This window comes from Carassius auratus, unplaced genomic scaffold (genome assembly GCF_003368295.1).
Source record: "Carassius auratus strain Wakin unplaced genomic scaffold, ASM336829v1 scaf_tig00005328, whole genome shotgun sequence".
NCBI classification, from domain to species: Eukaryota; Metazoa; Chordata; class Actinopteri; order Cypriniformes; family Cyprinidae; genus Carassius; species Carassius auratus.
In genome coordinates, this window is record NW_020523650.1 from 330,393 (window position 1) to 346,273 (window position 15,881).

The 15,881-nt window shown below is 38.8% G+C and overlaps 1 non-coding gene across 1 annotated transcript; it reads right to left on the minus strand.

Annotated features, from left to right (window-relative positions):
• Positions 1–5,927: 5,927 nt before the first annotated feature.
• On the minus strand, positions 5,928–6,115 carry LOC113070844 (U2 spliceosomal RNA). The gene has a single exon (XR_003280000.1). It is a non-coding gene; the product is annotated as a U2 spliceosomal RNA (small nuclear RNA).
• Between the last annotated feature and the right edge of the window lie 9,766 nt (positions 6,116–15,881).

Genomic DNA, 15,881 nt, shown 5'->3' on the forward strand with positions numbered 1-15,881 from the left:
TATATTTGCTTGCGCAGCTTTGAACATAGCCACCCAGTTCTCCCGAGCACTGTTCTTTCTGAAAAACCTATTTTCAAACCTTCTGCACAAAAAAATATACTCACCTGGCATTACTGTTCTGTCTGACCACTCGCCTGCAAACATTACAGAAGACTTACCCGTGAACCTGAGGCCTCCCACAAGCCTTTAAGTATTTTGCATGCTGTCTCAAAATCCAGATCTGAGGTTAGGAACAATGTCATATCGTCTGCATATGCAGACACATTTGCATATGTACCTCTGCCTCCAGGTAAATGCATGCCCATCAACGAATCAGCTGCCCTCAAGGCTGCCATCAGGGGCTCTAGAGACAAAACATAAAGCAGAGGCGACAAAGGGCACCCCTGTCGAATCCCACTCAACTGATCCACCCTCTCTGAATTATATCAATTTATCTCTATCCCCCTTGAAACCCTAATATATAACAGCTTTACCCAATGACCTGAAGACTGGGCCAAACCCCATACGCCAAAGCGTGGCCATTAAAAAAGCATGACTTACCCTGTCAAAAGCTTTATCCTGGTCCAGGCTTAAAATCGCTAGGGGGAGCTGCCTCTGTTCTGCCCAGTAAAAAGTGTCTCCCACCAAAGTTACGTTTAAACCACCTGACCTACCAGGTACTCCACAAGTTCCTTGTAATCAGTTGTTAACAAGGTTATTGACCTCCAGTTTGTTAGCTCTTCCTTGTGACCTTACTTCTATATCAATGTCACTAAACATGTCCTCATTGTAAGCGGCAAGCTCTCCTCTTTTTATACTTTCCTGATAGACACGGACCATCTCAGAACCTATCCAGGGCAAAACTGTCCTATAAAACTCTGCCGGGAGTCTGTCACACCCAGGGGCCATGCCCCCTTTGAGTGAAGATATCGCAAAGCTTACCCTCTCCTCCTCTTCTGGATTTTTCTCTAATGCATCCAAGTACTTGTCTACAGAGCAACCTGTAGAACCTTTACAACTACATAGCTCCCCGTAAAAACCCTCAACAACTCTTAACATTCAGTTGTTTCCACCACTCCATCCTTCCTCAAACCCTCTATGAAACTATGCTGTTGCCGGGCTCCACATAGTGGAAAAAAATCTTGTCGGCCTTTCTTCTAAAAGGTATTTTTCACACCTGATCACAACAAAAATGACTTGGATTCATTCCAGTAAAAATCCTTTATAACGCCCTGACGTTATATCGCCCTAGTCCACCCATCTGTTGTCCCCAATGCACCCTCTGCATATAGCAATTGCAGCTCCCCAGACCACCTACCTACTTTAGCCTGCCTGCACCTCACCTTCTCTCTACCCTAACTATGACAAAAAAACTCACACGTTCTTTAAAACCTTCCAACCATGCAGCATGAGTCTCAAGCAGACCCCACAGGTTTTTCCACCCAGCCACTAAATTATAGAGAGCTACACAGAAGGTTCTGTCCTTCATAAAGAAGGTGTTAACTGTCCACACTCCCCTCTCTTCATGCCCCTGACCTCTGCCCACACCCCCACTAAACAGTGATCTGAGCCCCACATTGAAAGGAGACTTGCAAAGAAAACCCAGCAATCAAAAGTGCTAATTCTTTACCTGAATCATTATCAAGGGACATATTGAAATCCTCTCCCATAATCAGCAATCTGTTTGTATACAAGACTGGTGCCAAATTATCTAAAAAAAAACTTCCTATCCCCTAACTTACTTGGTTCTTACAACATTAACAAAACAAAAATCCACCCCCCTCCACCTGGCATCCACCACTACAGCTCTTCCCAGAATCACCACTTTAGCAGACTCAATTATGAATTCTCAGGAATAAAATAAAATGTCCACCCCATCCAATCAAACATTCCCTACTCCCTAATAGGAAGACCCCACCTCCCAACCCACTGAAAAAACTAAAAACAACACATTTTCCTTGTAAATGTCATTCTTGTAAAAACACAAACACCAAAAGGAAACATCTTAAAAGAAAGTTAAATTAAGTCCTCCTCTGTAATGGTTTAAGTTCCCTTAAAAAAAAAAAAAAAAAAAAAAAAACACACATAAAAAATAGCAAAAGGAAGAAACCTTGATTCACTCTTCCAAAATTGACATATTCCCCTTACCCAAGCTCTTCTTCCCTCTACCTTTCTAACTGATACTTCAATTCATTCCTCCCCTTCTCCCCACCCCACTCCTCTTCATTCCATTTGTCCGCCTCCCTCATCCCCCATCAAAATTGATTTAACTTTTCTCAAGACCCCTTCGTTTTCCTTTTTCCCCTTTGCCCCTTCATCCCCTGAACACTTCCCCTCAATATCCGTCTCACCTCCCTCTTCCCAGTCTTGTCTGGTTCCCCATTCTTGAGTCTAAAATTTGCTGCATTTCCTCTGTCTTTAACCAGTCCCATCCTCAAACTGCCTCCGTCGCCTTGTGCTGAATGTCAACATGGGTCAAGGCTTGTCTTCTTGCTGCTGGCCCCCGCTACTTGACGGCTCTGCTACCTCCTGCTCTGTCTCCTCATAGATACCACAAAGTACCTCTGCCACATCTGTTTCAGACCACACTTGTGACGTTGCCATCTGATGCTCATCTTCCTTACCTCCTCTTTGTTCTGACCCATCTCCATCTTTTTCTCCCTTGAGTATTTTCTGAGGTTAAAACTTGAGGGCCCCGCCTTCTGGCCATCTCCTTCCTCTGATACGTTGATCAGCAGACTTTAAAAATCTGCTTGCAAATCCTGTCCTCCTTTAAAGAGGCTGGCAAAAGATATCTGCCTACTATGGCACCCTCTGTACAAATGATCATTTTCCCCAAATAGGCTCCAGGTTTTTGGCTCTGGACAGTCTGTGGCCACGTGCTCCATCGATCCACAAAAACGGCACCACTGGCCTGCACAATCTGACTTCACATGCCCCTGAGCACCACACCTTCTGCAGTACATCTTGAATAGGATGTACACCTAATCTTAGCCAAAAGGCTGAAAAGCAATGCTGTGATGAAGCCCGACATAGCAAAGCCCTTGTCGGTGTTGGTAAGTCTGGGAGACTTTAAACGCTGGGGCATGGTAGTACCCTTCCTCGTCTGCTACGTCACCGTGTCTCACCCTGATCGGCCAGATGGTGGCTTATGTCATCGGAGTCATTGAGTCGAGCCAAATTATATTTTGGATTTTGTAGAAAACAAAACTTTTTTTGCAAACTAGCACCAGGTATTTGGCCCAGTCCCCCCAAAGCAGCACAGAAATACTCTCTGGATTCTGACTGCCAATAATCATCCATGTGTTGCCCTATAAGAAATTTAAGTTTCAAATATCTGCTTTAATATTTTTGGTAAATATTCTCAAGTTAAAATGTGAAGTTCATAATTACTTTTTCATTGTCTACCTCATTTGTAAAAATTATATTTTTTGTTTCATGTGATGAAGTCACTTCCTGTTTAGTCACTTCCTGTTAGTGTTCCCAGTTCTGCTTGAAAAACAATGAGACAGCCATGGTGTGCTTTCTCTAATAATCCATTGCATCCACTTAAAAGCATCATAGAGGCAATGCTGTAAGTTAATTAATATGACATTAGATATGTTAAAGATCACATATTAGTGTCCCTTTACGCCCATGCATGTTCTCTCACAAGGATCAGCTAATAATGGACAGGACTTTCATCATAACCCGGTACTCATGTATTCTAAAGCTGTATGGGTAGAGGTACACAAGATTTGTGAAAAAAGAGATATGTGAAAATTTAAGGACCATCTGGCAGAGAGATCTGAGTTGTGTCATTAGTAAAGAAGATTGGTGCAAAGTTCTGTCACATTCCACTAAATATATAAGAGAGGCCAGGGGTAAATTTACTCAGTACAAATTAATACATAGATGGTACTTCACTCCTTCTAAACTTCACAGAATGGGAATTATGCCTAATAATATATGCTGGAAATGCAGCTCAGATCCAGGGACATTTCTGCATGCTATTTGGGAATGTAGGACAGTTTACCCCTTTTGGCATAGAGTACTGGACAGTATAGGAAGGTGGATCGGCTTGACAATACCCATGTCACCAAGATTGTGCTTATTAGGGGATCAGTCTGTGTTACCAGGAGTTTTGAAATATGATTTTGTGGTTATAAAGGTGGGGGTGATTACAGCTGCTCGAGTGATTCTCAGTGTGTGGAAGGATCCATCTTCTCCAGAGTTTAACAGGTGGAAGGAAAATATGCTGAAAATTGTGTCATATGAAAAATTCTTGGCTAGGATTAATGATGATTTGGAGGGTTTTGACAAATCTTGGGGACGGGTTTTTGACTGAGATCGATGGAATTTTTATTGTTTAGTGCGCTTCTCTTTTGTTAAGTCTATTATTTTTGTGGAGTTACATGTATAGGCACTTTATAATTTGATTTTAGTGTACCTTCTTATTTTTACATGTGTGTATGTCTGTAGGGATTATTGATATCAGGCCCAAAATGTAAATGTGAATTATTCATGCGTTTGGAAGCTGTTTTTTTTTTTGTTTTTTTGTTATGGGTGTTTTGGTTTTATTTTGTAAAAAAAAAATGTTACAAATAAATAAAGACTTCAATTAGAAAAAAAGATCACATATTATCGATAATTTTGTAAAAAAAAAAATGATGTTTTGATAAGTTGCTAAAATTTGTTAACCATTGTGTACAAGCTTTCAGCAATGCTATAGCCATTGTAATCACTGCTACAAAGACAACAGTAGTTTATGCTTATGTTAACATAATTTATGATGCTATGTTAGTCAAGACACTGAATATTGCTGTTTAGTTTTTTTACAGTTTTCACCACAAATGTTAATTAGGAAGAGTCTCTGTCTTCATTGGCTATGGTTTAACTTGGCGTTTAGTCAGAGTTTCAACAGACTGCATTAGAACGTTACAATCCAAAAAAGTGGAAATTTCCTTTCATCTTGGTGAGGGGACCTCAAAACATTCGAAGGTGGTGTATTTGAGGTTGCTAAAATGGCTATAACTTCAGAAAGGAATGAGATCACTTAACTCAGATCGGCACACCTGTGAACAGGCTCAAGCCTGTTTAAAACATGCTCCGTCCGCAGTGCGTAAACAGTCCGTGTGCGTCACGTATGTGGTTCAGAAGCAGTACGGACTCATTTTGTTTTCACACAGGACACGTTTGCAGTCCGCTACTGATCCGCGACTGTTTAGGCCACAAACACAACATTTGTTTCATTATTTTGATTTCAAATCATGTAAAACTTTGTTTTCCTGCTTTCTTTTCTTGTTTTAAACCTAGCCAAAAACCCATGTGTTAAGTGTGAAACACAGAAGACTTTAATTAGTATACATTTATTGTGAAATTACTGCATTTCCTTGTCAATCCATGTTCATTTTTACCGCGAACAATGCACGGTCACTTTAATTCAGCGCGTGCAGCACAGCAAAAATAGACTTGGTACGTAAATGATCGCTGCACTGCTGCAGACGCACCACTCCTGGAATGCACTGATGGACAGCAACCCTGTGCAGTGTGAACGCTGGAATCCATTAACATGGGTGCGTAAAAAAATACACAATGCATACGCACTGCAGAAGGAGTATGTGTGAAACAGGCATCAATCTGCGCTCAGCTGAAAAAAGTGAGCTGCAACTGGCCAATTGGGTGGAACTGTAAACAGAAAAAAATGAAATGGAAAAAGAACAACCAAACAAACATGAAAACAGCAACAGTCAGTCCAATCGACTTGCAAAGTGAGGTCGGTGATAAATTTGAACTAATTCACCAACCAGGGGATGATTTTTCAAGAGCGTAAGTGAAGTTTCACACAAGTACAACACATACAATGCATCAGAGTAGAGTTCGCAATAATCGGTAACCATGGCATCTGCAAGGGAAGACCTCATTACTTGCTCTGCTATTCGTCACAATAAGTGGCAATCCCCAAAAAGGAGAACCACACCTTTCCCGGAGACACTGCAATTTCAGGCCAATGCTCGGAGTGGATGGAGCAAGCCCCAGGCTCCAGCTCCGTGATCCAAAAATCCATTAAATATATAGTCCCCGGGTGGGGGACGTATCAGATATTGAAATGATAAAACACATTTTTCTTTTGACAATGTTTTCACCATTTAAATTTTGTACTTTTGCACACACATTTGTTTTCAATTAGTTTTTTTAAACAAAAAAAGAATACATAGAATACTTACACATGGTTTTAAAATAAAATAACATCTTTGTTAAAAAGTAGACATTTAAACCATTATATATATAACTTGTTTTTAAACACTTCAAAAGTAAAAAACACAAATTTAAAATCAAACAAGCATCTTCTTTTGTGCAATAATATCCAATTACATTTGATAAAACACCATAAAAAACACCAATTAATAGCCTTTAATAGCCATCTGTTGTGCAAAACCAGGGTGAGTCCTTAATTAATTTTTGACCCAACTTTCCTGAACAGGCACATGAGATGTCACTTTATGGGCTCAGAGTGAGGTGAATTTGTGTACTGTCAAGTCCTACAACCCCTGGCCCACCCCAAGGATGACGAGCTGGTACCGTAACTGGGCCCCACCCACTGGTAAGCGTGGGAAATACAGGCTGTGAGTCTTGGCCCACAGGTCCCTCTCAGCGTCACACTCCCAGAGCAGATGGTAGACAGTCTCTGGGGAGTTGCACCCAGGTTGTGGACAAACAGGGTTTTTGGCCATGCCTCTGGAGTGTATATCCGCCCTGACTGGGAGGATCTTATGAGCCACCATCCATGATAATGGATTGTGGCTTATAAGATGGGCCTGTTCTGGAGAGCGGGGTGAGCAGCGTTCCTCCAAACTTGTTTGGCCTCACCTAGTGTGAGGCCTGGAACTAGACTTACTTGTACCCGGTCCTGCACAAGAGAGACAAGATGCTTGTGGTTAGTTAAAATGGTGACATCTGGATTATTATAAAAGGTATTTCTTTAAAAACTATATTCTTTAGTCAGGTTAAAAGACATTGGTGTTTTCAAATCCACTGGTGAAATCTTTAGAGTCCTTAAGTAAGACCACATCGAAAGTTGTGTCAGGGCTGACGTCTTGTTATCTTTGGATGGGGTCACAGCATACTTTATTTGGAGGGCGGTGAAGTGGCTGCCTAAAAACAGGTGGAGGTCTGGGAGTCCACCTATGTTCATACCCTCCCACGGCCCAAAGAGCTGTGACTCTGACTTGCTTCTGTTGAGCTTAGTGCCAGAGGCCCGACCGTACCAGTGAGTCAAATCCATAGCAAGAGTATAGATAAATGTCCGTAGCTAAAAGGGTTACATCATCCATAAATAAGACACAAGTAGCTGTTAGTCCACCTGTCCCAGGAATGTTTAGACCTTTGATTCATTTGTCCCTTCTCAAGCCACTTACAGAAAAGGAGATAAAGGACACCCCTGATGAACACCACTGCAGATATTTACTGCCTTGGATAGATGCCCATTTACTAGAATTTTGCTGACTAGGCCCTTGTACAGCAGTTCCACCAAAGCTATAAACCTCTCTGAAAACCCCATTTTTTGCAGTACCAGAAAGAGGTACTGGTTCGAGACTTGGTCAAATGTCTAAATTTAGGACTACTATCCAAACATTTCTGTCTCTCGTGTAACAGATGGCGTCTCTAATCAGCACTAGGCTGTCTGTTATCTTTCTTCCTGGCACAGCACAAGCTTGATCTGGGTGAATCATCTAAAACAGTCAACATTCGTGTCGCTAAAATTTAGCTAAAAAGCTTACATTCAAAGCTTAAAAGTGTTATTGGTCTCAGTCCAGTCACCTTTTTATGAAGCAAAGCAAAGAAACTATTCTAAAAATCTCTGGGAGTCAATCAAGGGTCTCAAAGTCTTTCAAAATAGTTAAAAAGTTCTTGAGCTAAAATGTCCCAAAATGTAAAAAAATCTCCAGGGGGAGTCCATCAGTTCCAGGGGACTTCCCCCTCTTAAAGCCTTTGATTGCTTTTTGGAATTCTAAAACAGTAAAATCTTGGGCTAAAAGCTCATTTTGACTTCTGACACTCTTTTGACTATAAAATTTAAAACTACTTCTAAGGTATCATTGTGTACTTCTGTAAAATGGTATAATTCTTCATAAAAACTTTCCACCCTATTTTAAAATCTCTTCCGTTGTTGTCACTTCCCTCCCACCATCTTATAAGCTATTTATAGTCCCTCCCCTTATTATAATCTTTTAAAAAATATTTCTACACTTTTCACTCTCTTTTCTAGTTCTCTCTCTTTACTACTTAAAATGACCCCTTTGCTCTGAAGACTGGCAAAGGCCAACATTTTTTAAATTCTTGAATTTCATTGCTGTAATCAAACCCATTGTTTAACCCTTTTGAGTCGATTAACGCATGCATATATGCGTTTTCTCCTGATAACCCCGAAAAGAACTTAAATTACACTTTCAGTTTTAATCGTACAGATAGGAGCAATACATCAATCGAATCTGTAAAGGGTCTACGTTTTTTGGATACAGACATAATAACAAAACTTTGTGCCTTTATAAAATAAAGATAACAAACAAGGTGTACTGTCTGCAGCCTTTGTCTGCTCTGATCTTCATTTACAAACACGTCATTAAAATGAACTGTAACTCAGTGAATCCTCAACGAAAAGACATGAGAGAGATGTCTTTTTTTAAACTAAACAAGTGCCGCCGAAAACAGATATTCTGTGATAAAGTAAGCCATATGAAAACAATGCGATTGTCTGTTTTTCACGTCTCCCTTCATTATATCTAATGTGACCACTGTAACAGATATGCAGGTCAGCGATTCATGGGTTAAATTCTGTTTTATAAATTCAGACTGTTGGTACTAAATGCCAGCCTGGCTGGACTTAAATTACTTTACGATACCCATGCGAGCCTCAAAGGATACCTGCAACCCCCACACTCCTTGGTAGCTCGTAAAAGTTTACGACCACACAGGACAGGAGAGAAGCCAAGTCACTGGCTTCTTTTGAACAATGCATTCTATGGAATGTATTCATTAACTTTCTGTTTTCATGTTTTATAAATGTATTACGTATTCCCTTTTGGTACATTTAGATGTTTCCCAACATCTGCAGTGTTATCATGTGTTAAACAAATCTTTAAATGTGTAATTCGATCTAAAAATTAGATCTTTGGTCATATATATATTATGTCTAGTCTTGTTCTAATCGTCATGCTTTGACAGACCCATTTATCTAGAGCAAAGTAATGAAAAATGTATTTAATCTGGAATAATGAACTTGCTTTAATATTCCTGATGAAATCGGACAGGCCCTAAATCATCAGGGGGTTGTCTCAACCGAGACAAAGGAACTTTCCCTCCGCTTCAGATCGCGGACATTCATTGGATGCTCCCTCGAAAATGGGCGTGAACTATTTCAAGCTATAAGAATTGACCAAACAAGGTCCACCCTCTCTTCTTCTCTCTTCTTGCTCTTCTTCCCGTTCTCCGTTCTCGGACACGTCGCTCCGCGCGGCCTCGGGCCGCGCTCAGTTCTCCTCCCCCCTCAGCACACGGACTGAGGAGAGGAAAGCCATTTTCATGGCTCATTTGGAAACTTTCATTTTCGTTGTTTTGTTTTCTTTTCTTTACTAAGTTTATTCAACGATTCGCCTCTCCACACAATGAAGACGAATTCTGGAACATTGTTTGTTGAACCTTTCAAATACTGCGCGAAGATGAACGAACACCTCTTTGCAACAAAGGAACACGTGACTCCACGCTCACGCCAAGATCCAGCGCAGCTTGCACGCGCGTCACACGGCCTCCGGCCCACGCGCGCAGTTTTCAAAGGACCACGTGACATCACACGTGCGTCGCCGGTACCACGCTCACCCACTGGGCCATGCAAGTATCGTTTTCTATGGAGATTTAAATGCTGCTTTAAAGTGTTGCTATTATTTGATTCGTTGTTGGTTCCACTAAGGTTTACTGACTGATTTTCATACCTGAGCTCATTCTGTGATCTCTCTCGCTTTCTACACTTCTCTCTCTCTCTCTCTCTCTCTCTCTCTCTCTTTTATTTGGATTCCGTTATGTCTTGTAAATGTTTATTGTCTGTATTTTCGTACGCATATTTACTCTGTGTGATTTGTAGTTTGATGTATTGCTAGTTGAATTATTAAAAACCCATATATAAAATGATTGGCTTTGGACTCCACCCCACTCACATTACGAGTCACTGAAATGTTTTGGTCTTTAGCTACAAGCTCTAAATTTAGAAACTAAATTTATCATAAGGATAGGATAATATTTTCATGGCCAGAGAATACTTTTCCTTGAATTATAAGGCGTGATAACTTTATTGAAAATTGATAGGTCTACAGTGGTGTGCTGGACATACCACGGTTTGATCTGCAGTAATTTACAGTAAGAGATCACAATAATTGATATGAAGAATGTAATATTGACATATTAATGAGTAAATTACAGTGCCCTGTGATTAGTATTGGTATTGGCAATTGAGCTATTTTTCATAATCAATAAAATTAAATGTAACTGTCATCTGAGATATATATTAATCAAATTCTTGATTAATTATTCAAATTCCCTATATATCATTTGAGTTAATTACTATGTAAAACTCATTGTTGTTACACCACGCCCCCGCACTTAACACGCTATTCAGATTCAAACTGAAGCACGGCTTGAATACGCCCACACAGAAGAAAAAGCAGCCAGACTGTTCAAGTTTTTTTATTTTACTGTTTGCTTCGCGATGAGAGGACTTATAAATCACCCCAAAAAGATGTGATGTGGTTGAGGATTTGAGAAATGGATTTCCTCAGAAAAAAAAGAATGAAGCACTTTATTCAGCAGAGATCATAAACATGAGTAAGTCTCTTTTTATTTATTTATATACTTGTACTAGTTTTCAGATAACGTATAAACATTTTACTAGTTAGACTTTTTCCAAAGACTTTTTCCAAACTATAATTCCTGACTAAATGTATAATCAAATGAAACATTATGAAGTTTCAATAACAATATACAATACTATACCATTCAAAAGCTTGATTTAAATAATATAAATGTAACAAATAGATAACTGTAACAAATGTAAAAACAATGATTTTCTTTCAATTTATTCACCCTAAAAACCCAGAATTCTCAGCTCTTTTCAACATTAATAATAATGATAATAATAATAATAAATGTTTTTTCTTTTTTAGCAGAAAATAAGATTGTTAAAAGGATTTCTGAAGGATTGTGTGACTGGAGTAATGATGCCAAACAATTTGTTTGAAAGTCCGCTTTGTTTCTAATAAACCGTTTAACTGCTCCCCCAAGTGGATATTAAATTATGTTGAGGGATAATTAAATATTCTTAATAAACTACAAACATACAATTATATACTTTTATTTTGTTCTCACATTCTTTCTCGTAACTCCTCACTCACAGTGGCACAGCTGAATGAGAGGCTCATTATGCAGCTCATTATGCGGGCCTTTGTCTTCTCAGGTGTAAATCACAATCATATTCATGATAGTTGACGCCTCCTCACATATGACTTTTACCAACAAAAAGTGTTTTAGAAAATTTAAATCAATATATTGTTTTCTGTGAGTGAGTAAACAAGATGATTTTCACATAATTTAGAAAGAAAAATTCTAGGCTACAAGCTCCAGTTCTCAAAAATCCCGGGAACCATTGTTCTTTATGTGTTTTATGGCCTTTTTCAAGTGTTTTAACATTTTTAGTTTTTCACTAACCACGCATAATATTTTTTTTTTCTCAAAAACACAATCATGTAAATACATACTTTTCACATATTATTATAGCCCAGTTTGTGCTGATTACAGTGATATTAGACTTTACCCATTTAGATATTTATAAGAAACTGAAAAAAGCACAAATGTCAGGGCATGACAAAACTTCTCCAGGCCCCAAAAATACCCTTAGTCTCCAGAGGGTTAAAAGGAATTAATTTTGATGGAAGAGTTCAAAAACTGTGTTTCAGAAAAAGTGGTAGTTTATTTTTAACGAACAAAAAGTTTCATCTTTAACTGAAGCTTCGGTTTTTGCGGATGAATTTGTGCTTACGCACAAGGTTGCTTTTCAGTCCCCACGTTCGTCACTTCGCACTGTTGTGAATGGCAACTATAGTTCTAAGAGTGCAGATGCTGTGTCCCTAGATAATCACACAAATGATTTATCATTGATGTCAAGAGAATGTTTTTATTGCCATGAAAAAGGACATTTGATTGCTGTTTGTCCTGCATTACAGCGGAAACGCCAGAGGAAGGCTCAGAATGCATCAAAGTCTGTAGCTTTTATATGCGCTCATTCTCCTGACTCATTACCCTCTATTGATCCTACCTTTGAACCTTTTATTTGTGAAGGTGTAGTGTCATTGTCTGAATCAGATTCAAATTCTAGGACAGTACGTATTCTTCGAGATACTGGTGCTGCACAAACCTTCATCTTGGCAGATGTACTCCCAATTTCAGAACAGTCTAGTTGTAACTCAGAAGTTTTAGCTCAAGGAATAGAACTTGGGGTTGTAAGAGTTCCTTTGCTTACTGTTTACTTGCGTTCAGACATTGTGACTGGTTCAGTTAAAATGGCTGTACGTAATGAGCTACCAGTAAGGGGTATAGCTCTAATTATTGGAAATTATTTGGCTGTAAGAAAAGTTGTTTGTCTTCCTGAAGTTACTGAAGTCCCTAGTGTACCTCAGAATGATGTGTTAATTCAAAAATTTCCAAGTGTATTTAATTCATGTGTTGTTACTCGTGCACAGGCGCGTAAATTTGACAATGAGATTGGTCTCTCGGATTCATTCATGAATTGAAATGTTGGTGTCACTGAAGACATAAATGTGGAAGCTTGTAGGCCTATACAAAATTTAAAGCTGGAACCTAAATTCGATTTCCCATTTGACAAGAGACAGTTGATGGAAGCACAAAATGCTGATGATACTTTGAAGTCATGTTTTTCTGTTGCGGTTGACAAAGCTGAGATAGCTGACCATACAATCGCGTACTTTATTGACGACGGAGTGCTAATGTGTAAGTGGAGACCTGAGAGCTTAAAGCAAGATTGGAGCTCTGTGTTCCAGGTAGTCGTTCCGAAGTCATATCGGGAACATATGATATTAAGATTTAAAGAACCCCTACTGCCGAAAACCCCCCTGTAGAAACCAGCAAATATCTGCAACATTCTCTCTACAGAGTATTCTACTCCCTCCCTTCCTTGTAGGCCCTCAATACAGCTGTGCTGCTGCTGTCTCCGTACTGTGGAGAAGAAATAACTAGTTGCTTTCTCATCCAATAGACCTTTCTGGGTTCTTGACCACAACAGGAAGGTTTTAGCCTCCCCCCAGTAAAAGTCTTTTATGACTCCCTGTAGAAAACTGGCTCTGTTCCACCCTTCGGCAGTACTCAATGCTCCCTCCGACCACAAGGTTTGCAACTCCTCTGACCATTTGCGGACATGAGCACGTTTGCGCTCTGCTTTTGCAATCCCCAGCAACGGCAAAAGAGAGAAACTCTCTCCTTCACTCCCTCCCATCATCAGCTTGTGAATCAAACAGACCCCTCAGGTTTTTCCAACCGGCTATCAACCTTTGAAGTACTTCGTAAAAAGTTCTATCTTTTAACCTGTTACTGGTCCTACGTTCTACGGCACGTTCACGGGATATAGTTATGATTGAGGTAAAAATTTATGAACAAAAAAAAACATGTTACATATCTCTGGAAAGCTGAGATTCTCGTGATTCGAACGTTGTAAACCATTTTATGATACAATCAACACAGTGGGTACAATCTGTGTCTTTGTCAGACCACCAACAGCCAAATAAACAAACATAAACTGGAATAAAACTCTGAATTTCTGTGAAGAATAATATGCAGCTTCAATGGGAGGAATCATCTGGTCATGCATGAAGATTATGCGCAATCACCACAGAATCTCATGCGCCCATGCATAAAGATAGCATTGATTGAGTTTGCGTGTGAAAGAAGGTAAAAGGTGAAAAATGGCAAAGAGAACTAGAAAAACACATTTCTTACTTGAAGAAGTTATTGAACTGTCTACTCGCCGTGATAGTGATGAGTCGGAGGATGCTATTTCTGATGAAGAGAGCGATGTTTCATCCATTAACTCGGTTAATAAAGACGATGAGTTTCACCATAAAGGGACCAGTGTGTTGACAAGGGTTGGAATTGGTATGGTCTCCCAATTTCCATTAGATGTTATGCACCTGGTTTTTCTTGGGGTTGTGAGAAAGTTGATAGGGTTTTGGATGAGGGGACCACTTCCATCTCGTTTAGGTGCTCATCAGATAGACCAAATTTCTGCAGTGCTGATGTCCTTTGCCATGAGACTCCCCAGAGAGTTTGCACGGAAAGGGAGATCCCTTGTTGAGGTAGATAGGTGGAAAGCAACAGAGTTCAGAACTTTTCTCCTGTACAGTGGTCCAGTAGCACTGAAAGACCATCTGCCGAATGATCTATACCACAATTTTATGCTTCTGCATGTAGCCATTCGAATATTATGCTGCCCCTCACTGTTTCTCCAGTACTGTGATTTTGCTGAAAAGTTACTGATCACCTTTGTCGAGCATTTTCAGTCTGTTTATGGTAATTACGTTGTGTATAACATACACGGGCTGATACATCTTGCCAATGATGCAAGGCAGTTTGGTGTGCTGCATAATGTCGCAGCTTTCCCATTTGAGAACTTCCTCTACACATTAAAAAAAAATGATAAGGACCCCTACCCAGCCCCTTCAACAGATCATCAGGAGATTGTCAGAAAAAGCAAGTGTCAGAGCTAAAATAAGGGTGTGCAAGGATGGTTTTTACCAGGAACATAAGAATGGGCCTTTTCCATACAATGTGACATCTCAGCAGTTTACACAGTATAAGAAATATGTAAATGGTGGAACTTTAATTAGTTTATCAGAGGGAGACAACTATATTCTGTTCAAGGGAGATATTTATATAGTGAAAAACATTTGAAAAGACAAGGAAGCATCGCATCTAGTCTGTCTTAAATTCCAAAACAAGTCATCTTTTTTCACCTATCCTGTTGATTCATAAATTCTTGATATATCCTTTGTGAAACAACCCGGGCAGTCATTGACTATTGTTCCTACACAGACTGTTTCAAAAGTCCTTCTTTTACAGTATAAGGATGGTTTTAAGGTATAAGGATGTTTTATCAGTATAAGGATATTTTGGTTTAGATAGATTTCCACTGGGTAAGTAATAGAGCTTCAATAAATGTATATAGTTTGTAACACTATATATATATATATATATATATATATATATATATATATATGTATATGTATGTGTATATATATATATATATATATATATATATATATATATATGTATGTATGTATGTATGTATGTATGTATATATATATATATATATATATATATATACATACATACATACATACATACATACATACACATATATATATATATATATATATATATATATATATATATATATATATATATACACACATACATATACATATATATGTATGTATTTTTTTGTTGTTTTTGTTTTTTTATAGATGTATTCTATAGTTGTTTTTACTGAAAAGAATGAGACAGAGGTGATACCAAGTGACTGGCTGAGCATCGACAAAATAATTTCCTTTTGGCCCCCATATAATGGTACAAAATGTAGAAAAGCTGTTGAAAAAAATGAAACTCCTGATGAAGAATGGAACGAATATATAATTGAATGGGTGGCTGAGTATCGTAAGTCTTTAAGGAATTAATTATTAATTATTACTGAGAAATATAGAGAAATAACTATTCAAAATTTAAAAGATGCTCCTTGTGAGTTATGCCAAGCAATTATTTTCAAATGTTCAGATAATAGGCTTAGTGATGTTGTTTGTTCCTATGTTTAG